Source organism: Platichthys flesus, chromosome 7, assembly GCF_949316205.1.
Source record: "Platichthys flesus chromosome 7, fPlaFle2.1, whole genome shotgun sequence".
NCBI classification, from domain to species: Eukaryota; Metazoa; Chordata; class Actinopteri; order Pleuronectiformes; family Pleuronectidae; genus Platichthys; species Platichthys flesus.
Window position 1 is genome coordinate 3,363,371 of NC_084951.1, and position 20,663 is coordinate 3,384,033.

General features: G+C 38.3%; 20 non-coding genes across 20 annotated transcripts in view; all 20 read right to left on the reverse strand.

Moving 5' to 3' along the window:
* Positions 1-117, reverse strand: part of LOC133957683 (5S ribosomal RNA) — a 119-nt gene extending 2 nt beyond the window's left edge. Inside the window, exon 1 of the ribosomal RNA XR_009921461.1 lies at positions 1-117. This exon is cut by the window's left edge and continues 2 nt beyond it. This is a non-coding gene — a ribosomal RNA (5S ribosomal RNA).
* A 925-nt stretch (positions 118-1,042) lies between these two features.
* On the reverse strand, positions 1,043-1,161 carry LOC133957575 (5S ribosomal RNA). Its single transcript, XR_009921360.1, has one exon. It is a non-coding gene; the product is annotated as a 5S ribosomal RNA (ribosomal RNA).
* Positions 1,162-2,085: 924 nt separating this feature from the next.
* Positions 2,086-2,204, reverse strand: LOC133957576 (5S ribosomal RNA). The gene has a single exon (XR_009921361.1). It is a non-coding gene; the product is annotated as a 5S ribosomal RNA (ribosomal RNA).
* Positions 2,205-3,129: 925 nt separating this feature from the next.
* On the reverse strand, positions 3,130-3,248 carry LOC133957577 (5S ribosomal RNA). The gene has a single exon (XR_009921362.1). It is a non-coding gene; the product is annotated as a 5S ribosomal RNA (ribosomal RNA).
* Positions 3,249-4,173: 925 nt separating this feature from the next.
* Positions 4,174-4,292, reverse strand: LOC133957691 (5S ribosomal RNA). Its single transcript, XR_009921468.1, has one exon. It is a non-coding gene; the product is annotated as a 5S ribosomal RNA (ribosomal RNA).
* A 925-nt stretch (positions 4,293-5,217) lies between these two features.
* Positions 5,218-5,336, reverse strand: LOC133957578 (5S ribosomal RNA). Its single transcript, XR_009921363.1, has one exon. It is a non-coding gene; the product is annotated as a 5S ribosomal RNA (ribosomal RNA).
* A 925-nt stretch (positions 5,337-6,261) lies between these two features.
* LOC133957645 (5S ribosomal RNA) lies at positions 6,262-6,380 on the reverse strand. Its single transcript, XR_009921425.1, has one exon. It is a non-coding gene; the product is annotated as a 5S ribosomal RNA (ribosomal RNA).
* Positions 6,381-7,305: 925 nt separating this feature from the next.
* LOC133957580 (5S ribosomal RNA) lies at positions 7,306-7,424 on the reverse strand. Its single transcript, XR_009921365.1, has one exon. It is a non-coding gene; the product is annotated as a 5S ribosomal RNA (ribosomal RNA).
* A 925-nt stretch (positions 7,425-8,349) lies between these two features.
* LOC133957581 (5S ribosomal RNA) lies at positions 8,350-8,468 on the reverse strand. Its single transcript, XR_009921366.1, has one exon. It is a non-coding gene; the product is annotated as a 5S ribosomal RNA (ribosomal RNA).
* A 925-nt stretch (positions 8,469-9,393) lies between these two features.
* LOC133957582 (5S ribosomal RNA) lies at positions 9,394-9,512 on the reverse strand. The gene has a single exon (XR_009921367.1). It is a non-coding gene; the product is annotated as a 5S ribosomal RNA (ribosomal RNA).
* Positions 9,513-10,437: 925 nt separating this feature from the next.
* On the reverse strand, positions 10,438-10,556 carry LOC133957652 (5S ribosomal RNA). The gene has a single exon (XR_009921432.1). It is a non-coding gene; the product is annotated as a 5S ribosomal RNA (ribosomal RNA).
* Positions 10,557-11,481: 925 nt separating this feature from the next.
* Positions 11,482-11,600, reverse strand: LOC133957784 (5S ribosomal RNA). The gene has a single exon (XR_009921555.1). It is a non-coding gene; the product is annotated as a 5S ribosomal RNA (ribosomal RNA).
* A 925-nt stretch (positions 11,601-12,525) lies between these two features.
* LOC133957583 (5S ribosomal RNA) lies at positions 12,526-12,644 on the reverse strand. The gene has a single exon (XR_009921368.1). It is a non-coding gene; the product is annotated as a 5S ribosomal RNA (ribosomal RNA).
* A 925-nt stretch (positions 12,645-13,569) lies between these two features.
* On the reverse strand, positions 13,570-13,688 carry LOC133957653 (5S ribosomal RNA). The gene has a single exon (XR_009921433.1). It is a non-coding gene; the product is annotated as a 5S ribosomal RNA (ribosomal RNA).
* Positions 13,689-14,613: 925 nt separating this feature from the next.
* LOC133957646 (5S ribosomal RNA) lies at positions 14,614-14,732 on the reverse strand. The gene has a single exon (XR_009921426.1). It is a non-coding gene; the product is annotated as a 5S ribosomal RNA (ribosomal RNA).
* A 925-nt stretch (positions 14,733-15,657) lies between these two features.
* On the reverse strand, positions 15,658-15,776 carry LOC133957684 (5S ribosomal RNA). The gene has a single exon (XR_009921462.1). It is a non-coding gene; the product is annotated as a 5S ribosomal RNA (ribosomal RNA).
* A 925-nt stretch (positions 15,777-16,701) lies between these two features.
* On the reverse strand, positions 16,702-16,820 carry LOC133957833 (5S ribosomal RNA). The gene has a single exon (XR_009921602.1). It is a non-coding gene; the product is annotated as a 5S ribosomal RNA (ribosomal RNA).
* A 925-nt stretch (positions 16,821-17,745) lies between these two features.
* On the reverse strand, positions 17,746-17,864 carry LOC133957584 (5S ribosomal RNA). The gene has a single exon (XR_009921369.1). It is a non-coding gene; the product is annotated as a 5S ribosomal RNA (ribosomal RNA).
* Positions 17,865-18,790: 926 nt separating this feature from the next.
* Positions 18,791-18,909, reverse strand: LOC133957585 (5S ribosomal RNA). Its single transcript, XR_009921370.1, has one exon. It is a non-coding gene; the product is annotated as a 5S ribosomal RNA (ribosomal RNA).
* Positions 18,910-19,835: 926 nt separating this feature from the next.
* Positions 19,836-19,954, reverse strand: LOC133957586 (5S ribosomal RNA). The gene has a single exon (XR_009921371.1). It is a non-coding gene; the product is annotated as a 5S ribosomal RNA (ribosomal RNA).
* Positions 19,955-20,663: the final 709 nt, after the last annotated feature.

The window sequence follows — 20,663 nt, forward strand, 5'->3', positions numbered from 1 at the left end:
CTTACAGCACCTGGTATTCCCAGGCGGTCTCCCATCCAAGTACTAACCAGGCCCGACCCTGCTTAGCTTCCGAGATCGGACGAGATCGGGCATGTTCAGGGTGGTATGGCCGTAAGCGATTAACTTGACCCACAATACCTTATTTATACATGTGAATCGCCACCATCATCAATAGCATGGTTGCTTTGTGACCATCCAAACTTGTTTTTTATTGTTATATAATGTTAAGGAAAAGACAATCAAGGTGCAATTTTCTCATAATATAGCAAGAAAACAATCACTACAATAATTTAATAATGTCCTTCAGTAATAATGTCAGGGTTTCATATACTGTTTCTTCCTTCATGGTGAGTAATTTCTCCCTGCTCTTTCACCCTTCTCTCCAAATATGACATTTTTAGGGTGATATGTTAATTTGACATGAATATAGTAGTGTTTCGAATATCAAATGTCATTTGAATGTTCAATCTCATCCTCCACCTATGATGATCTCCGACTGAATATCCTTTCTTGCTTTGATTGCCAGTCTTTCCTGCTCATTCAAAAATGTGTCTCCTCTGAAGCAGGAGCAACACCAAGCTCTGATGGCAATACAGAGAATCATAACCATAACCAACACTTTCCTTTTATTTTGTGTCCATTGAAACTCATCTTTTGTTGTTGTTTATCTTAAATGAAAAGAATTAGAAGGTGCAATTTTATCATAATATTGCAAGAAACAAAATCATGACAATTTCCATCAGTAAGACTGTGAGGGTTTCATATACTGTTTCTTCCTTGATGGTGAGTAAACTCCCCGCTCTTTCATCCTTCTCTCCAAATAGGACATTTTGAGAGTGATAGGTTACTAGTGCATGAATAAAGTAGTGTTTCGACTATCAAAAGTCATTTAAATGTTCACTATTTTCCTTCAGTGATGATGTGTGTGTGTTCCATAGCCTGGTTTTCTTTGATGCTGAGTCTTTCGTGCTCTTTCAAAGGTGCTTCTCCTTTAAAGCAGCAGCAACAGTCCCCTCTGCTGGTTGCAAAGAAAATTGTTAAAAGCTTACAGCACCTGGTATTCCCAGGCGGTCTCCCATCCAAGTACTAACCAGGCCCGACCCTGCTTAGCTTCCGAGATCGGACGAGATCGGGCGTGTTCAGGGTGGTATGGCCGTAAGCGATTAACTCGACCCACAATACCTTATTTATACATGTGAATCGCCACCATCATCAATAGCATGGTTGCTTTGTGACCATCCAAACTTGTTTTTTATTGTTATATAATGTTAAGGAAAAGACACTCAAGGTGCAATTTTCTCATAATATAGCAAGAAAAAAATCACTACAATAATTTAATAATGTCCTTCAGTAATAATGTCAGGGTTTCATATACTGTTTCTTCCTTCATGGTGAGTAATTTCTCCCTGCTCTTTCACCCTTCTCTCCAAATATGACATTTTTAGGGTGATATGTTAATTTGACATGAATATAGTAGTGTTTCGAATATCAAATGTCATTTGAATGTTCAATCTCATCCTCCACCTATGATGATCTCCGACTGAATATCCTTTCTTGCTTTGATTGCCAGTCTTTCCTGCTCATTCAAAAATGTGTCTCCTCTGAAGCAGGAGCAACACCAAGCTCTGATGGCAATACAGAGAATCATAACCATAACCAACACTTTCCTTTTTTTTGTGTCCATTGAAACTCATCTTTTGTTGTTGTTTATCTTAAATGAAAAGAATCTGAAGGTGCAATTTTATCATATTATTGCAAGAAACAAAATCATGACAATTTCCATCAGTAAGACTGTGAGGGTTTCATATACTGTTTCTTCCTTGATGGTGAGTAAACTCCCCGCTCTTTCATCCTTCTCTCCAAATAGGACATTTTGAGAGTGATAGGTTACTAGTGAATGAATAAAGTAGTGTTTCGACTATCAAAAGTCATTTAAATGTTCACTCTTTTCCTTCAGTGATGATGTGTGTGTGTTCCATAGCCTGGTTTTCTTTGATGCTGAGTCTTTCGTGCTCTTTCAAAGGTGCTTCTCCTTTAAAGCAGCAGCAACAGTCCCCTCTGCTGGTTGCAAAGAAAATTGTTAAAAGCTTACAGCACCTGGTATTCCCAGGCGGTCTCCCATCCAAGTACTAACCAGGCCCGACCCTGCTTAGCTTCCGAGATCGGACGAGATCGGGCGTGTTCAGGGTGGTATGGCCGTAAGCGATTAACTCGACCCACAATACCTTATTTATACATGTGAATCGCCACCATCATCAATAGCATGGTTGCTTTGTGACCATCCAAACTTGTTTTTTATTGTTATATAATGTTAAGGAAAAGACACTCAAGGTGCAATTTTCTCATAATATAGCAAGAAAAAAATCACTACAATAATTTAATAATGTCCTTCAGTAATAATGTCAGGGTTTCATATACTGTTTCTTCCTTCATGGTGAGTAATTTCTCCCTGCTCTTTCACCCTGCTCTCCAAATATGACATTTTTAGGGTGATATGTTAATTTGACATGAATATAGTAGTGTTTCGAATATCAAATGTCATTTGAATGTTCAATCTCATCCTCCACCTATGATGATCTCCGACTGAATATCCTTTCTTGCTTTGATTGCCAGTCTTTCCTGCTCATTCAAAAATGTGTCTCCTCTGAAGCAGGAGCAACACCAAGCTCTGATGGCAATACAGAGAGTCATAACCATAACCAACACTTTCCTTTTATTTTGTGTCCATTGAAACTCATCTTTTGTTGTTGTTTATGTTAAATGAAAAGAATCTGAAGGTGCAATTTGATCATATTATTGCAAGAAACAAAATCATGACAATTTCCATCAGTAAGACTGTGAGGGTTTCATATACTGTTTCTTCCTTGATGGTGAGTAAACTCCCCGCTCTTTCATCCTTCTCTCCAAATAGGACATTTTGAGAGTGATAAGTTACTAGTGCATGAATAAAGTAGTGTTTCGACTATCAAAAGTCAGTTAAATGTTCACTCTTTTCCTTCAGTGATGATGTGTGTGTGTTCCATAGCCTGGTTTTCTTTGATGCTGAGTCTTTCGTGCTCTTTCAAAGGTGCTTCTCCTTTAAAGCAGCAGCAACAGTCCCCTCTGCTGGTTGCAAAGAAAATTGTTAAAAGCTTACAGCACCTGGTATTCCCAGGCGGTCTCCCATCCAAGTACTAACCAGGCCCGACCCTGCTTAGCTTCCGAGATCGGACGAGATCGGGCGTGTTCAGGGTGGTATGGCCGTAAGCGATTAACTCGACCCACAATACCTTATTTATACATGTGAATCGCCACCATCATCAATAGCATGGTTGCTTTGTGACCATCCAAACTTGTTTTTTATTGTTATATAATGTTAAGGAAAAGACACTCAAGGTGCAATTTTCTCATAATATAGCAAGAAAAAAATCACTACAATAATTTAATAATGTCCTTCAGTAATAATGTCAGGGTTTCATATACTGTTTCTTCCTTCATGGTGAGTAATTTCTCCCTGCTCTTTCACCCTGCTCTCCAAATATGACATTTTTAGGGTGATATGTTAATTTGACATGAATATAGTAGTGTTTCGAATATCAAATGTCATTTGAATGTTCAATCTCATCCTCCACCTATGATGATCTCCGACTGAATATCCTTTCTTGCTTTGATTGCCAGTCTTTCCTGCTCATTCAAAAATGTGTCTCCTCTGAAGCAGGAGCAACACCAAGCTCTGATGGCAATACAGAGAATCATAACCATAACCAACACTTTCCTTTTATTTTGTGTCCATTGAAACTCATCTTTTGTTGTTGTTTATCTTAAATGAAAAGCATCTGAAGGTGCAATTTTATCATATTATTGCAAGAAACAAAATCATGACAATTTCCATCAGTAAGACTGTGAGGGTTTCATATACTGTTTCTTCCTTGATGGTGAGTAAACTCCCCGCTCTTTCATCCTTCTCTCCAAATAGGACATTTTGAGAGTGATAGGTTACTAGTGAATGAATAAAGTAGTGTTTCGACTATCAAAAGTCATTTAAATGTTCACTCTTTTCCTTCAGTGATGATGTGTGTGTGTTCCATAGCCTGGTTTTCTTTGATGCTGAGTCTTTCGTGCTCTTTCAAAGGTGCTTCTCCTTTAAAGCAGCAGCAACAGTCCCCTCTGCTGGTTGCAAAGAAAATTGTTAAAAGCTTACAGCACCTGGTATTCACAGGCGGTCTCCCATCCAAGTACTAACCAGGCCCGACCCTGCTTAGCTTCCGAGATCGGACGAGATCGGGCGTGTTCAGGGTGGTATGGCCGTAAGCGATTAACTCGACCCACAATACCTTATTTATACATGTGAATCGCCACCATCATCAATAGCATGGTTGCTTTGTGACCATCCAAACTTGTTTTTTATTGTTATATAATGTTAAGGAAAAGACACTCAAGGTGCAATTTTCTCATAATATAGCAAGAAAAAAATCACTACAATAATTTAATAATGTCCTTCAGTAATAATGTCAGGGTTTCATATACTGTTTCTTCCTTCATGGTGAGTAATTTCTCCCTGCTCTTTCACCCTTCTCTCCAAATATGACATTTTTAGGGTGATATGTTAATTTGACATGAATATAGTAGTGTTTCGAATATCAAATGTCATTTGAATGTTCAATCTCATCCTCCACCTATGATGATCTCCGACTGAATATCCTTTCTTGCTTTGATTGCCAGTCTTTCCTGCTCATTCAAAAATGTGTCTCCTCTGAAGCAGGAGCAACACCAAGCTCTGATGGCAATACAGAGAATCATAACCATAACCAACACTTTCCTTTTATTTTGTGTCCATTGAAACTCATCTTTTGTTGTTGTTTATGTTAAATGAAAAGAATCTGAAGGTGCAATTTTATCATATTATTGCAAGAAACAAAATCATGACAATTTCCATCAGTAAGACTGTGAGGGTTTCATATACTGTTTCTTCCTTGATGGTGAGTAAACTCCCCGCTCTTTCATCCTTCTCTCCAAATAGGACATTTTGAGAGTGATAGGTTACTAGTGAATGAATAAAGTAGTGTTTCGACTATCAAAAGTCATTTAAATGTTCACTCTTTTCCTTCAGTGATGATGTGTGTGTGTTCCATAGCCTGGTTTTCTTTGATGCTGAGTCTTTCGTGCTCTTTCAAAGGTGCTTCTCCTTTAAAGCAGCAGCAACAGTCCCCTCTGCTGGTTGCAAAGAAAATTGTTAAAAGCTTACAGCACCTGGTATTCCCAGGCGGTCTCCCATCCAAGTACTAACCAGGCCCGACCCTGCTTAGCTTCCGAGATCGGACGAGATCGGGCGTGTTCAGGGTGGTATGGCCGTAAGCGATTAACTCAACCCACAATACCTTATTTATACATGTGAATCGCCACCATCATCAATAGCATGGTTGCTTTGTGACCATCCAAACTTGTTTTTTATTGTTATATAATGTTAAGGAAAAGACACTCAAGGTGCAATTTTCTCATAATATGGCAAGAAAAAAATCACTACAATAATTTAATAATGTCCTTCAGTAATAATGTCAGGGTTTCATATACTGTTTCTTCCTTCATGGTGAGTAATTTCTCCCTGCTATTTCACCCTTCTCTCCAAATATGACATTTTTAGGGTGATATGTTAATTTGACATGAATATAGTAGTGTTTCGAATATCAAATGTCATTTGAATGTTCAATCTCATCCTCCACCTATGATGATCTCCGACTGAATATCCTTTCTTGCTTTGATTGCCAGTCTTTCCTGCTCATTCAAAAATGTGTCTCCTCTGAAGCAGGAGCAACACCAAGCTCTGATGGCAATACAGAGAATCATAACCATAACCAACACTTTCCTTTTATTTTGTTTCCATTGAAACTCATCTTTTGTTGTTGTTTATCTTAAATGAAAAGAATCTGAAGGTGCAATTTTATCATATTATTGCAAGAAACAAAATCATGACAATTTCCATCAGTAAGACTGTGAGGGTTTCATATACTGTTTCTTCCTTGATGGTGAGTAAACTCCCCGCTCTTTCATCCTTCTCTCCAAATAGGACATTTTGAGAGTGATAGGTTACTAGTGCATGAATAAAGTAGTGTTTCGACTATCAAAAGTCATTTAAATGTTCACTCTTTTCCTTCAGTGATGATGTGTGTGTGTTCCATAGCCTGGTTTTCTTTGATGCTGAGTCTTTTGTGCTCTTTCAAAGGTGCTTCTCCTTTAAAGCAGCAGCAACAGTCCCCTCTGCTGGTTGCAAAGAAAATTGTTAAAAGCTTACAGCACCTGGTATTCCCAGGCGGTCTCCCATCCAAGTACTAACCAGGCCCGACCCTGCTTAGCTTCCGAGATCAGACGAGATCGGGCGTGTTCAGGGTGGTATGGCCGTAAGCGATTAACTCGACCCACAATACCTTATTTATACATGTGAATCGCCACCATCATCAATAGCATGGTTGCTTTGTGACCATCCAAACTTGTTTTTTATTGTTATATAATGTTAAGGAAAAGACACTCAAGGTGCAATTTTCTCATAATATAGCAAGAAAAAAATCACTACAATAATTTAATAATGTCCTTCAGTAATAATGTCAGGGTTTCATATACTGTTTCTTCCTTCATGGTGAGTAATTTCTCCCTGCTCTTTCACCCTGCTCTCCAAATATGACATTTTTAGGGTGATATGTTAATTTGACATGAATATAGTAGTGTTTCGAATATCAAATGTCATTTGAATGTTCAATCTCATCCTCCACCTATGATGATCTCCGACTGAATATCCTTTCTTGCTTTGATTGCCAGTCTTTCCTGCTCATTCAAAAATGTGTCTCCTCTGAAGCAGGAGCAACACCAAGCTCTGATGGCAATACAGAGAATCATAACCATAACCAACACTTTCCTTTTATTTTGTGTCCATTGAAACTCATCTTTTGTTGTTGTTTATGTTAAATGAAAAGAATCTGAAGGTGCAATTTTATCATATTATTGCAAGAAACAAAATCATGACAATTTCCATCAGTAAGACTGTGAGGGTTTCATATACTGTTTCTTCCTTGATGGTGAGTAAACTCCCCGCTCTTTCATCCTTCTCTCCAAATAGGACATTTTGAGAGTGATAGGTTACTAGTGCATGAATAAAGTAGTGTTTCGACTATCAAAAGTCATTTAAATGTTCACTCTTTTCCTTCAGTGATGATGTGTGTGTGTTCCATAGCCTGGTTTTCTTTGATGCTGAGTCTTTCGTGCTCTTTCAAAGGTGCTTCTCCTTTAAAGCAGCAGCAACAGTCCCCTCTGCTGGTTGCAAAGAAAATTGTTAAAAGCTTACAGCACCTGGTATTCCCAGGCGGTCTCCCATCCAAGTACTAACCAGGCCCGACCCTGCTTAGCTTCCGAGATCGGACGAGATCGGGCGTGTTCAGGGTGGTATGGCCGTAAGCGATTAACTCGACCCACAATACCTTATTTATACATGTGAATCACCACCATCATCAATAGCATGGTTGCTTTGTGACCATCCAAACTTGTTTTTTATTGTTATATAATGTTAAGGAAAAGACACTCAAGGTGCAATTTTCTCATAATATAGCAAGAAAAAAATCACTACAATAATTTAATAATGTCCTTCAGTAATAATGACAGGGTTGCATATACTGTTTCTTCCTTCATGGTGAGTAATTTCTCCCTGCTCTTTCACCCTGCTCTCCAAATATGACATTTTTAGGGTGATATGTTAATTTGACATGAATATAGTAATGTTTCGAATATCAAATTTCATTTGAATGTTCAATCTCATCCTCCACCTATGATGATCTCCGACTGAATATCCTTTCTTGCTTTGATTGCCAGTCTTTCCTGCTCATTCAAAAATGTGTCTCCTCTGAAGCAGGAGCAACACCAAGCTCTGATGGCAATACAGAGAATCATAACCATAACCAACACTTTCCTTTTATTTTGTGTCCATTGAAACTCATCTTTTGTTGTTGTTTATGTTAAATGAAAAGAATCTGAAGGTGCAATTTTATCATATTATTGCAAGAAACAAAATCATGACAATTTCCATCAGTAAGACTGTGAGGGTTTCATATACTGTTTCTTCCTTGATGGTGAGTAAACTCCCCGCTCTTTCATCCTTCTCTCCAAATAGGACATTTTGAGAGTGATAGGTTACTAGTGCATGAATAAAGTAGTGTTTCGACTATCAAAAGTCATTTAAATGTTCACTCTTTTCCTTCAGTGATGATGTGTGTGTGTTCCATAGCCTGGTTTTCTTTGATGCTGAGTCTTTCGTGCTCTTTCAAAGGTGCTTCTCCTTTAAAGCAGCAGCAACAGTCCCCTCTGCTGGTTGCAAAGAAAATTGTTAAAAGCTTACAGCACCTGGTATTCCCAGGCGGTCTCCCATCCAAGTACTAACCAGGCCCGACCCTGCTTAGCTTCCGAGATCGGACGAGATCGGGCGTGTTCAGGGTGGTATGGCCGTAAGCGATTAACTCGACCCACAATACCTTATTTATACATGTGAATCACCACCATTATCAATAGCATGGTTGCTTTGTGACCATCCAAACTTGTTTTTTATTGTTATATAATGTTAAGGAAAAGACACTCAAGGTGCAATTTTCTCATAATATAGCAAGAAAAAAATCACTACAATAATTTAATAATGTCCTTCAGTAATAATGTCAGGGTTGCATATACTGTTTCTTCCTTCATGGTGAGTAATTTCTCCCTGCTCTTTCACCCTGCTCTCCAAATATGACATTTTTAGGGTGATATGTTAATTTGACATGAATATAGTAATGTTTCGAATATCAAATTTCATTTGAATGTTCAATCTCATCCTCCACCTATGATGATCTCCGACTGAATATCCTTTCTTGCTTTGATTGCCAGTCTTTCCTGCTCATTCAAAAATGTGTCTCCTCTGAAGCAGGAGCAACACCAAGCTCTGATGGCAATACAGAGAATCATAACCATAACCAACACTTTCCTTTTATTTTGTGTCCATTGAAACTCATCTTTTGTTGTTGTTTATGTTAAATGAAAAGAATCTGAAGGTGCAATTTTATCATATTATTGCAAGAAACAAAATCATGACAATTTCCATCAGTAAGACTGTGAGGGTTTCATATACTGTTTCTTCCTTGATGGTGAGTAAACTCCCCGCTCTTTCATCCTTCTCTCCAAATAGGACATTTTGAGAGTGATAGGTTACTAGTGCATGAATAAAGTAGTGTTTCGACTATCAAAAGTCATTTAAATGTTCACTCTTTTCCTTCAGTGATGATGTGTGTGTGTTCCATAGCCTGGTTTTCTTTGATGCTGAGTCTTTCGTGCTCTTTCAAAGGTGCTTCTCCTTTAAAGCAGCAGCAACAGTCCCCTCTGCTGGTTGCAAAGAAAATTGTTAAAAGCTTACAGCACCTGGTATTCCCAGGCGGTCTCCCATCCAAGTACTAACCAGGCCCGACCCTGCTTAGCTTCCGAGATCGGACGAGATCGGGCGTGTTCAGGGTGGTATGGCCGTAAGCGATTAACTAGACCCACAATACCTTATTTATACATGTGAATCGCCACCATCATCAATAGCATGGTTGCTTTGTGACCATCCAAACTTGTTTTTTATTGTTATATAATGTTAAGGAAAAGACACTCAAGGTGCAATTTTCTCATAATACAGCAAGAAAAAAATCACTACAATAATTTAATAATGTCCTTCAGTAATAATGTCAGGGTTTCATATACTGTTTCTTCCTTCATGGTGAGTAATTTCTCCCTGCTCTTTCACCCTGCTCTCCAAATATGACATTTTTAGGGTGATATGTTAATTTGACATGAATATAGTAGTGTTTCGAATATCAAATGTCATTTGAATGTTCAATCTCATCCTCCACCTATGATGATCTCCGACTGAATATCCTTTCTTGCTTTGATTGCCAGTCTTTCCTGCTCATTCAAAAATGTGTCTCCTCTGAAGCAGGAGCAACACCAAGCTCTGATGGCAATACAGAGAATCATAACCATAACCAACACTTTCCTTTTATTTTGTGTCCATTGAAACTCATCTTTTGTTGTTGTTTATGTTAAATGAAAAGAATCTGAAGGTGCAATTTTATCATATTATTGCAAGAAACAAAATCATGACAATTTCCATCAGTAAGACTGTGAGGGTTTCATATACTGTTTCTTCCTTGATGGTGAGTAAACTCCCCGCTCTTTCATCCTTCTCTCCAAATAGGACATTTTGAGAGTGATAGGTTACTAGTGCATGAATAAAGTAGTGTTTCGACTATCAAAAGTCATTTAAATGTTCACTCTTTTCCTTCAGTGATGATGTGTGTGTGTTCCATAGCCTGGTTTTCTTTGATGCTGAGTCTTTCGTGCTCTTTCAAAGGTGCTTCTCCTTTAAAGCAGCAGCAACAGTCCCCTCTGCTGGTTGCAAAGAAAATTGTTAAAAGCTTACAGCACCTGGTATTCCCAGGCGGTCTCCCATCCAAGTACTAACCAGGCCCAACCCTGCTTAGCTTCCGAGATCGGACGAGATCGGGCGAGTTCAGGGTGGTATGGCCGTAAGCGATTAACTCGACCCACAATACCTTATTTATACATGTGAATCGCCACCATCATCAATAGCATGGTTGCTTTGTGACCATCCAAACTTGTTTTTTATTGTTATATAATGTTAAGGAAAAGACACTCAAGGTGCAATTTTCTCATAATATAGCAAGAAAAAAATCACTACAATAATTTAATAATGTCCTTCAGTAATAATGTCAGGGTTTCATATACTGTTTCTTCCTTCATGGTGAGTAATTTCTCCCTGCTCTTTCACCCTGCTCTCCAAATATGACATTTTTAGGGTGATATGTTAATTTGACATGAATATAGTAGTGTTTCGAATATCAAATGTCATTTGAATGTTCAATCTCATCCTCCACCTTAGATGATCTCCGACTGAATATCCTTTCTTGCTTTGATTGCCAGTCTTTCCTGCTCATTCAAAAATGTGTCTCCTCTGAAGCAGGAGCAACACCAAGCTCTGATGGCAATACAGAGAATCATAACCATAACCAACACTTTCCTTTTATTTTGTGTCCATTGAAACTCATCTTTTGTTGTTGTTTATCTTAAATGAAAAGAATCTGAAGGTGCAATTTTATCATATTATTGCAAGAAACAAAATCATGACAATTTCCATCAGTAAGACTGTGAGGGTTTCATATACTGTTTCTTCCTTGATGGTGAGTAAACTCCCCGCTCTTTCATCATTCTCTCCAAATAGGACATTTTGAGAGTGATAGGTTACTAGTGCATGAATAAAGTAGTGTTTCGACTATCAAAAGTCATTTAAATGTTCACTCTTTTCCTTCAGTGATGATGTGTGTGTGTTCCATAGCCTGGTTTTCTTTGATGCTGAGTCTTTCGTGCTCTTTCAAAGGTGCTTCTCCTTTAAAGCAGCAGCAACAGTCCCCTCTGCTGGTTGCAAAGAAAATTGTTAAAAGCTTACAGCACCTGGTATTCCCAGGCGGTCTCCCATCCAAGTACTAACCAGGCCCGACCCTGCTTAGCTTCCGAGATCAGACATGATCGGGCGTGTTCAGGGTGGTATGGCCGTAAGCGATTAACTCGACCCACAATACCTTATTTATACATGTGAATCGCCACCATCATCAATAGCATGGTTGCTTTGTGACCATCCAAACTTGTTTTTTATTGTTATATAATGTTAAGGAAAAGACACTCAAGGTGCAATTTTCTCATAATATAGCAAGAAAAAAATCACTACAATAATTTAATAATGTCCTTCAGTAATAATGTCAGGGTTGCATATACTGTTTCTTCCTTCATGGTGAGTAATTTCTCCCTGCTCTTTCACCCTGCTCTCCAAATATGACATTTTTAGGGTGATATGTTAATTTGACATGAATATAGTAATGTTTCGAATATCAAATTTCATTTGAATGTTCAATCTCATCCTCCACCTATGATGATCTCCGACTGAATATCCTTTCTTGCTTTGATTGCCAGTCTTTCCTGCTCATTCAAAAATGTGTCTCCTCTGAAGCAGGAGCAACACCAAGCTCTGATGGCAATACAGAGAATCATAACCATAACCAACACTTTCCTTTTATTTTGTTTCCATTGAAACTCATCTTTTGTTGTTGTTTATGTTAAATGAAAAGAATCTGAAGGTGCAATTTTATCATATTATTGCAAGAAACAAAATCATGACAATTTCCATCAGTAAGACTGTGAGGGTTTCATATACTGTTTCTTCCTTGATGGTGAGTAAACTCCCCGCTCTTTCATCCTTCTCTCCAAATAGGACATTTTGAGAGTGATAGGTTACTAGTGCATGAATAAAGTAGTGTTTCGACTATCAAAAGTCATTTAAATGTTCACTCTTTTCCTTCAGTGATGATGTGTGTGTGTTCCATAGCCTGGTTTTCTTTGATGCTGAGTCTTTCGTGCTCTTTCAAAGGTGCTTCTCCTTTAAAGCAGCAGCAACAGTCCCCTCTGCTGGTTGCAAAGAAAATTGTTAAAAGCTTACAGCACCTGGTATTCCCAGGCGGTCTCCCATCCAAGTACTAACCAGGCCCGACCCTGCTTAGCTTCCGAGATCGGACGAGATCGGGCGTGTTCAGGGTGGTATGGCCGTAAGCGATTAACTCGACCCACAATACCTTATTTATACATGTGAATCACCACCATCATCAATAGCATGGTTGCTTTGTGACCATCCAAACTTGTTTTTTATTGTTATATAATGTTAAGGAAAAGACACTCAAGGTGCAATTTTCTCATAATATAGCAAGAAAAAAATCACTACAATAATTTAATAATGTCCTTCAGTAATAATGTCAGGGTTGCATATACTGTTTCTTCCTTCATGGTGAGTAATTTCTCCCTGCTCTTTCACCCTGCTCTCCAAATATGACATTTTTAGGGTGATATGTTAATTTGACATGAATATAGTAATGTTTCGAATATCAAATTTCATTTGAATGTTCAATCTCATCCTCCACCTATGATGATCTCCGACTGAATATCCTTTCTTGCTTTGATTGCCAGTCTTTCCTGCTCATTCAAAAATGTGTCTCCTCTGAAGCAGGAGCAACACCAAGCTCTGATGGCAATACAGAGAATCATAACCATAACCAACACTTTCCTTTTATTTTGTGTCCATTGAAACTCATCTTTTGTTGTTGTTTATGTTAAATGAAAAGAATCTGAAGGTGCAATTTTATCATATTATTGCAAGAAACAAAATCATGACAATTTCCATCAGTAAGACTGTGAGGGTTTCATATACTGTTTCTTCCTTGATGGTGAGTAAACTCCCCGCTCTTTCATCCTTCTCTCCAAATAGGACATTTTGAGAGTGATAGGTTACTAGTGCATGAATAAAGTAGTGTTTCGACTATCAAAAGTCATTTAAATGTTTACTCTTTTCCTTCAGTGATGATGTGTGTGTGTTCCATAGCCTGGTTTTCTTTGATGCTGAGTCTTTCGTGCTCTTTCAAAGGTGCTTCTCCTTTAAAGCAGCAGCAACAGTCCCCTCTGCTGGTTGCAAAGAAAATTGTTAAAAGCTTACAGCACCTGGTATTCCCAGGCGGTCTCCCATCCAAGTACTAACCAGGCCCAACCCTGCTTAGCTTCCGAGATCGGACGAGATCGGGCGAGTTCAGGGTGGTATGGCCGTAAGCGATTAACTCGACCCACAATACCTTATTTATACATGTGAATCGCCACCATCATCAATAGCATGGTTGCTTTGTGACCATCCAAACTTGTTTTTTATTGTTATATAATGTTAAGGAAAAGACACTCAAGGTGCAATTTTCTCATAATATAGCAAGAAAAAAATCACTACAATAATTTAATAATGTCCTTCAGTAATAATGTCAGGGTTTCATATACTGTTTCTTCCTTCATGGTGAGTAATTTCTCCCTGCTCTTTCACCCTGCTCTCCAAATATGACATTTTTAGGGTGATATGTTAATTTGACATGAATATAGTAGTGTTTCGAATATCAAATGTCATTTGAATGTTCAATCTCATCCTCCACCTATGATGATCTCCGACTGAATATCCTTTCTTGCTTTGATTGCCAGTCTTTCCTGCTCATTCAAAAATGTGTCTCCTCTGAAGCAGGAGCAACACCAAGCTCTGATGGCAATACAGAGAATCATAACCATAACCAACACTTTCCTTTTATTTTGTGTCCATTGAAACTCATCTTTTGTTGTTGTTTATCTTAAATGAAAAGAATCTGAAGGTGCAATTTTATCATATTATTGCAAGAAACAAAATCATGACAATTTCCATCAGTAAGACTGTGAGGGTTTCATATACTGTTTCTTCCTTGATGGTGAGTAAACTCCCCGCTCTTTCATCATTCTCTCCAAATAGGACATTTTGAGAGTGATAGGTTACTAGTGCATGAATAAAGTAGTGTTTCGACTATCAAAAGTCATTTAAATGTTCACTCTTTTCCTTCAGTGATGATGTGTGTGTGTTCCATAGCCTGGTTTTCTTTGATGCTGAGTCTTTCGTGCTCTTTCAAAGGTGCTTCTCCTTTAAAGCAGCAGCAACAGTCCCCTCTGCTGGTTGCAAAGAAAATTGTTAAAAGCTTACAGCACCTGGTATTCCCAGGCGGTCTCCCATCCAAGTACTAACCAGGCCCGACCCTGCTTAGCTTCCGAGATCAGACGAGATCGGGCGTGTTCAGGGTGGTATGGCCGTAAGCGATTAACTCAACCCACAATACCTTATTTATACATGTGAATCGCCACCATCATCAATAGCATGGTTGCTTTGTGACCATCCAAACTTGTTTTTTATTGTTATATAATGTTAAGGAAAAGACACTCAAGGTGCAATTTTCTCATAATATAGCAAGAAAAAAATCACTACAATAATTTAATAATGTCCTTCAGTAATAATGTCAGGGTTGCATATACTGTTTCTTCCTTCATGGTGAGTAATTTCTCCCTGCTCTTTCACCCTGCTCTCCAAATATGACATTTTTAGGGTGATATGTTAATTTGACATGAATATAGTAGTGTTTCGAATATCAAATGTCATTTGAATGTTCAATCTCATCCTCCACCTATGATGATCTCCGACTGAATATCCTTTCTTGCTTTGATTGCCAGTCTTTCCTGCTCATTCAAAAATGTGTCTCCTCTGAAGCAGGAGCAACACCAAGCTCTGATGGCAATACAGAGAATCATAACCATAACCAACACTTTCCTTTTATTTTGTGTCCATTGAAACTCATCTTTTGTTGTTGTTTATGTTAAATGAAAAGAATCTGAAGGTGCAATTTTATCATATTATTGCAAGAAACAAAATCATGACAATTTCCATCAGTAAGACTGTGAGGGTTTCATATACTGTTTCTTCCTTGATGGTGAGTAAACTCCCCGCTCTTTCATCCTTCTCTCCAAATAGGACATTTTGAGAGTGATAGGTTACTAGTGCATGAATAAAGTAGTGTTTCGACTATCAAAAGTCATTTAAATGTTCACTCTTTTCCTTCAGTGATGATGTGTGTGTGTTCCATAGCCTGGTTTTCTTTGATGCTGAGTCTTTCGTGCTCTTTCAAAGGTGCTTCTCCTTTAAAGCAGCAGCAACAGTCCCCTCTGCTGGTTGCAAAGAAAATTGTTAAAAGCTTACAGCACCTGGTATTCCCAGGCGGTCTCCCATCCAAGTACTAACCAGGCCCGACCCTGCTTAGCTTCCGAGATCGGACGAGATCGGGCATGTTCAGGGTGGTATGGCCGTAAGCGATTAACTCGACCCACAATACCTTATTTATACATGTGAATCGCCACCATCATCAATAGCATGGTTGCTTTGTGACCATCCAAACTTGTTTTTTATTGTTATATAATGTTAAGGAAAAGACACTCAAGGTGCAATTTTCTCATAATATAGCAAGAAAAAAATCACTACAATAATTTAATAATGTCCTTCAGTAATAATGTCAGGGTTTCATATACTGTTTCTTCCTTCATGGTGAGTAATTTCTCCCTGCTCTTTCACCCTTCTCTCCAAATATGACATTTTTAGGGTGATATGTTAATTTGACATGAATATAGTAGTGTTTCGAATATCAAATGTCATTTGAATGTTCAATCTCATCCTCCACCTATGATGATCTCCGACTGAATATCCTTTCTTGCTTTGATTGCCAGTCTTTCCTGCTCATTCAAAAATGTGTCTCCTCTGAAGCAGGAGCAACACCAAGCTCTGATGGCAATACAGAGAATCATAACCATAACCAACACTTTCCTTTTATTTTGTGTCCATTGAAACTCATCTTTTGTTGTTGTTTATCTTAAATGAAAAGAATCTGAAGGTGCAATTTTATCATATTATTGCAAGAAACAAAATCATGACAATTTCCATCAGTAAGACTGTGAGGGTTTCATATACTGTTTCTTCCTTGATGGTGAGTAAACTCCCCGCTCTTTCATCCTTCTCTCCAAATAGGACATTTTGAGAGTGATAGGTTACTAGTGCATGAATAAAGTAGTGTTTCGACTATCAAAAGTCATTTAAATGTTCACTCTTTTCCTTCAGTGATGATGTGTGTGTGTTCCATAGCCTGGTTTTCTTTGATGCTGAGTCTTTCGTGCTCTTTCAAAGGTGCTTCTCCTTTAAAGCAGCAGCAACAGTCCCCTCTGCTGGTTGCAAAGAAAATTGTTAAAAGCTTACAGCACCTGGTATTCCCAGGCGTTCTCCCATCCAAGTACTAACCAGGCCCGACCCTGCTTAGCTTCCGAGATCGTACGAGATCGGGCGTGTTCAGGGTGGTATGGCCGTAAGCGATTAACTCGACCCACAATACCTTATTTATACATGTGAATCGCCACCATCATCAATAGCATGGTTGCTTTGTGACCATCCAAACTTGTTTTTTATTGTTATATAATGTTAAGGAAAAGACACTCAAGGTGCAATTTTCTCATAATATAGCAAGAAAAAAATCACTACAATAATTTAATAATGTCCTTCAGTAATAATGTCAGGGTTTCATATACTGTTTCTTCCTTCATGGTGAGTAATTTCTCCCTGCTCTTTCACCCTGCTCTCCAAATATGACATTTTTAGGGTGATATGTTAATTTGACATGAATATAGTAGTGTTTCGAATATCAAATGTCATTTGAATGTTCAATCTCATCCTCCACCTATGATGATCTCCGACTGAATATCCTTTCTTGCTTTGATTGCCAGTCTTTCCTGCTCATTCAAAAATGTGTCTCCTCTGAAGCAGGAGCAACACCAAGCTCTGATGGCAATACAGAGAATCATAACCATAACCAACACTTTCCTTTTATTTTGTGTCCATTGAAACTCATCTTTTGTTGTTGTTTATCTTAAATGAAAAGAATCTGAAGGTGCAATTTTATCATATTATTGCAAGAAACAAAATCATGACAATTTCCATCAGTAAGACTGTGAGGGTTTCATATACTGTTTCTTCCTTGATGGTGAGTAAACTCCCCGCTCTTTCATCCTTCTCTCCAAATAGGACATTTTGAGAGTGATAGGTTACTAGTGCATGAATAAAGTAGTGTTTCGACTATCAAAAGTCATTTAAATGTTCACTCTTTTCCTTCAGTGATGATGTGTGTGTGTTCCATAGCCTGGTTTTCTTTGATGCTGAGTCTTTCGTGCTCTTTCAAAGGTGCTTCTCCTTTAAAGCAGCAGCAACAGTCCCCTCTGCTGGTTGCAAAGAAAATTGTTAAAAGCTTACAGCACCTGGTATTCCCAGGCGGTCTCCCATCCAAGTACTAACCAGGCCCGACCCTGCTTAGCTTCCGAGATCGGACGAGATCGGGCGTGTTCAGGGTGGTATGGCCGTAAGCGATTAACTCGACCCACAATACCTTATTTATACATGTGAATCGCCACCATCATCAATAGCATGGTTGCTTTGTGACCATCCAAACTTGTTTTTTATTGTTATATAATGTTAAGGAAAAGACACTCAAGGTGCAATTTTCTCATAATATAGCAAGAAAAAAATCACTACAATAATTTAATAATGTCCTTCAGTAATAATGTCAGGGTTTCATATACTGTTTCTTCCTTCATGGTGAGTAATTTCTCCCTGCTCTTTCACCCTTCTCTCCAAATATGACATTTTTAGGGTGATATGTTAATTTGACATGAATATAGTAGTGTTTCGAATATCAAATGTCATTTGAATGTTCAATCTCATCCTCCACCTATGATGATCTCCGACTGAATATCCTTTCTTGCTTTGATTGCCAGTCTTTCCTGCTCATTCAAAAATGTGTCTCCTCTGAAGCAGGAGCAACACCAAGCTCTGATGGCAATACAGAGAATCATAACCATAACCAACACTTTCCTTTTATTTTGTGTCCATTGAAACTCATCTTTTGTTGTTGTTTATGTTAAATGAAAAGAATCTGAAGGTGCAATTTTATCATATTATTGCAAGAAACAAAATCATGACAATTTCCATCAGTAAGACTGTGAGGGTTTCATATACTGTTTCTTCCTTGATGGTGAGTAAACTCCCCGCTCTTTCATCCTTCTCAACAAATAGGACATTTTTGAGAGTGATAGGTTACTAGTGCATGAATAAAGTAGTGTTTCGACTATCAAAAGTCATTTAAATGTTCACTCTTTTCCTTCAGTGATGATGTGTGTGTGTTCCATAGCCTGGTTTTCTTTGATGCTGAGTCTTTCGTGCTCTTTCAAAGGTGCTTCTCCTTTAAAGCAGCAGCAACAGTCCCCTCTGCTGGTTGCAAAGAAAATTGTTAAAAGCTTACAGCACCTGGTATTCCCAGGCGGTCTCCCATCCAAGTACTAACCAGGCCCGACCCTGCTTAGCTTCCGAGATCGGACGAGATCGGGCGTGTTCAGGGTGGTATGGCCGTAAGCGATTAACTCGACCCACAATACCTTATTTATACATGTGAATCACCACCATCATCAATAGTATGGTTGCTTTGTGACCATCCAAACTTGTTTTTTATTGTTATATAATGTTAAGGAAAAGACACTCAAGGTGCAATTTTCTCATAATATAGCAAGAAAAAAATCACTACCATAATTTAATAATGTCCTTCAGTAATAATGTCAGGGTTTCATATACTGTCTCTTCCTTCATGGTGAGTAATTTCTCCCTGCTCTTTCACCCTTCTCTCCAAATATGACATTTTTAGGGTGATATGTTAATTTGACATGAATATAGTAGTGTTTCGAATATCAAATGTCATTTGAATGTTCAATCTCATCCTCCACCTATGATGATCTCCGACTGAATATCCTTTCTTGCTTTGATTGCCAGTCTTTCCTGCTCATTCAAAAATGTGTCTCCTCTGAAGCAGGAGCAACACCAAGCTCTGATGGCAATACAGAGAATCATAACCATAACCAACACTTTCCTTTTATTTTGTGTCCATTGAAACTCATCTTTTGTTGTTGTTTATGTTAAATGAAAAGAATCTGAAGGTGCAATTTTATCATATTATTGCAAGAAACAAAATCATGACAATTTCCATCAGTAAGACTGTGAGGGTTTCATATACTGTTTCTTCCTTGATGGTGAGTAAACTCCCCGCTCTTTCATCCTTCTCTCCAAATAGGACATTTTTGAGAGTGATAGGTTACTAGTGCATGAATAAAGTAGTGTTTCGACTATCAAAAGTCATTTAAATGTTCACTCTTTTCCTTCAGTGATGATGTGTGTGTGTTCCATAGCCTGGTTTTCTTTGATGCTGAGTCTTTCGTGCTCTTTCAAAGGTGCTTCTCCTTTAAAGCAGCAGCAACAGTCCCCTCTGCTGGTTGCAAAGAAAATTGTTAAAAGCTTACAGCACCTGGTATTCCCAGGCGGTCTCCCATCCAAGTACTAACCAGGCCCGACCCTGCTTAGCTTCCGAGATCGGACGAGATCGGGCGTGTTCAGGGTGGTATGGCCGTAAGCGATTAACTCGACCCACAATACCTTATTTATACATGTGAATCACCACCATCATCAATAGTATGGTGGCTTTGTGACCATCCAAACTTGTTTTTTATTGTTATATAATGTTAAGGAAAAGACACTCAAGGTGCAATTTTCTCATAATATAGCAAGAAAAAAATCACTACCATAATTTAATAATGTCCTTCAGTAATAATGTCAGGGTTTCATATACTGTTTCTTCCTTCATGGTGAGTAATTTCTCCCTGCTCTTTCACCCTGCTCTCCAAATATGACATTTTTAGGGTGATATGTTAATTTGACATGAATATAGTAGTGTTTCGAATATCAAATGTCATTTGAATGTTCAATCTCATCCTCCACCTATGATGATCTCCGACTGAATATCCTTTCTTGCTTTGATTGCCAGTCTTTCCTGCTCATTCAAAAATGTGTCTCCTCTGAAGCAGGAGCAACACCAAGCTCTGATGGCAATACAGAGAATCATAACCATAACCAACACTTTCCTTTTATTTTGTGTCCATTGAAACTCATCTTTTGTTGTTGTTTATCTTAAATGAAAAGAATCTGAAGGTGCAATTTTATCATATTATTGCAAGAAACAAAATCATGACAATTTCCATCAGTAAGACTGTGAGGGTTTCATATACTGTTTCTTCCTTGATGGTGAGTAAACTCCCCGCTCTTTCATCCTTCTCTCCAAATAGGA